The sequence below is a fragment of the Pteropus alecto genome, unplaced genomic scaffold, assembly GCF_000325575.1.
Source record: "Pteropus alecto unplaced genomic scaffold, ASM32557v1 scaffold105, whole genome shotgun sequence".
Classification (NCBI taxonomy): domain Eukaryota; kingdom Metazoa; phylum Chordata; class Mammalia; order Chiroptera; family Pteropodidae; genus Pteropus; species Pteropus alecto.
Genome location: NW_006436294.1, coordinates 4,651,753 through 4,654,203, shown reverse-complemented (window position 1 = coordinate 4,654,203; position 2,451 = coordinate 4,651,753). Strand labels below are relative to the sequence as shown.

At 55.5% G+C, this 2,451-nt stretch overlaps 1 protein-coding gene across 1 annotated transcript in view; it reads left to right on the top strand.

Moving 5' to 3' along the window:
• FAM135B (family with sequence similarity 135 member B) overlaps positions 1-2,451 on the top strand; it is a 98,669-nt gene that overhangs the window by 43,421 nt on the left and 52,797 nt on the right. The window lies entirely within an intron of this gene.

Genomic DNA, 2,451 nt, shown 5'->3' with positions numbered 1-2,451 from the left:
TCCTTCTCCACCTCCTTCAGGGCCGTTAGCCACGGCTTCATGGTGGGTACTTCCAGTTGGTCACAGGACCCCGCCATTGATCCCACCCTCAGCCTAGAAGTCACTCTCTACCAGGCAGCACTAGCGATCAGTCATGGTGGATACAGACAATGAGACCTTCTCGCCACGAAAACAGCACTTGGTGGAGAACCCGTGTGCAGAAGGTGGACCCCAACAAAACGTGACATTCAGCAGCCGAGGCCCTGTGCCCATCATCGGCTATGAGACGCTGGGCAAGTCCCCTCGCCGTCCTAAACCCCAGGGGCCTCGTTTATAAGGCGGCATCACTATAGGGTCCTCACTGCAGAAGTCTCCTTCCCAGTCCCACGCGTGGCCTGCTGAGTCGGCGTCTTTCTCTCTGTGGCTCCCTCGCTGCAGGTGGGGCCAGGCTTCCGAGCGTCACCTGCCTTCTACAATGCGGGGCACTCAATCCTAATCAGAGCAGGAGATTTCATGGATTATAAGATTAGCCGTGAGGGGCAGGGAGGCAGAGGCTGCGGAATGATCGAGAAAGCCATATTTTCTCATCAACCGGGTTTCAGGATAATAAGGCATCTGTGGCACATCCTCGGGGTGGGCCTGGGGCTTTCGATCATGACCCGGGCAGGCGGCTTCTTGGGGACCGTGGAGACCCGGGCGGGAACGAGACACAGAAGCATGACATTTAACATCAGACGCAAGTGCCCTTGGCCTCCGTCTCCTCCGGCGGTCCTCACTGCAGGTGGGGCGAGTCTGTCCCCACGGACACATCTTCACATGGGAAGACACTTTTGATTGCTGCAGTCTTGGGGTGGGTGCTAATGTCATTTAGCGGATAAAGTCCAGGAATTTGGCTAAACATCCTTCGATGTACAGGAAAGCACTCCCCCCCCCACAGAGCGTCATCCAGCCCCCCAAGACCGTTGTTCTGAGGGGGAGAGACCTCTAGTGTGACCTCACGTTTGTCTTCGCTGCTCTGCAAAGGCCTGTGCGCATCTGCTCGCCTAGGGTGGGGAGCTCACCTTTTACCTCATTCTGTCCCTAGACAGTTGTGCCCATCAGGAAATTTTTCTTTACTTCAAAGGACAAGCCATCCTTTCGTGCCTTGGATGTCTGGATGGCGGTTTAGATAAACAAGACACGTCAAGTCATGTCTTCATCCCCAGTTAAACATCTTTCTCTGTTTTGCATTTTTTCTTGTCGTGTGACATTTTTTAGTTCCTTTGTAAGAACACAGGCACCCTCCTCTCAATGCCATCAAGGTGAATTGAGACACCTCCCCAGGAAACCGAGTTCTGTCTCCATTAATTGTGTCTCTCCATTTCAGAACTCAAAAGCGCCGTCACCTCCCTTGTTCAGAATTCTTTACCTCTGTTAATACGGCCTAAGTTCCCGTTAACGTTTTTGACGTCTTCGCTACCCCGACGTGTTTTTCCGCTCCTGTCGTTCAAGCCCTAAGGTGTTTCTGTAATTCACACGAGCCTGTGTCTGAAGGCGTTCGAAGCAGTGACGTGCGGTGACGCAGGCCAGAGTCAGGTGGACGTGGGCCCAGCATTTCAGTTCTGCCTCGTGACTTTGACCCTGTCAGTTTAGCCAGGCTGGCTCTACTTCCTCGTCTGGAGATGGAATGAGACTAGCAAATACCTCACGAGCTTGTCACGTGGCTTAAGGAGAAAAGCATCCTGCAGCCATTCACAGAAAGGCCTCAGGAAAGACCCGTCGTCCGAATTAGAATGGATCTAAACGTTAGCGACTTTCTGGGACTCGGGGGCCCCTCCCGTCCGGCGTCTCCCCGGTCCATTTCCGCACCCCGCGGGCCTGCGTGAGTGTGCGTGCGCGCGGGCCCTTCCGCTTGGCATTCGTTGGCTCAGCAGCTCTAAGCGAGGGTTTCGGGTTTCGGAGCGAAGCCGTCGGGCGGGGTCTTGGGCATGAGCTGCTCTCACCTCCCGCTCGCCCTGTGTGTCTTCTCCGCTCCGCTCTTGGAAGCCAGGGGCCTGGGTGCTCTGTTCTGAGGGGCTTAGGGAGCCCCAGGGGTTGGTTTCCTGAGTCGAGATCAGCAGTGGACGGTTTTCATTCGGGGAAGAATCGATCCCATTTCCTAACCACACACCCCGTTGGGCCTCGACCACCGGCTGGGTTCTCCCCTAGGCATCGGGCGCAGGCCGCCTTTGACCGTTAGAGCAGGTGGGCAGTCCCCGCCTGCCACCTGCCAGACTGCTCTGCCCTTGAGCTTGGGGAGCCAGCCAGCCAGCCGTCAGTCAACCGTTCCTCTTAATAAGCCAATACGGGATCGGCTTCTGCCTTTTGCCACAAACCGTCCTAAGTGTTGGGGATGTGGAGATGACTTTGTCACATGTACTGTCCTTAAGGGGCGGGAATCTAGTAGATGATACAGACACGAGTCTTCGTGTCTAAAACAGGAAGTGCAGTGCT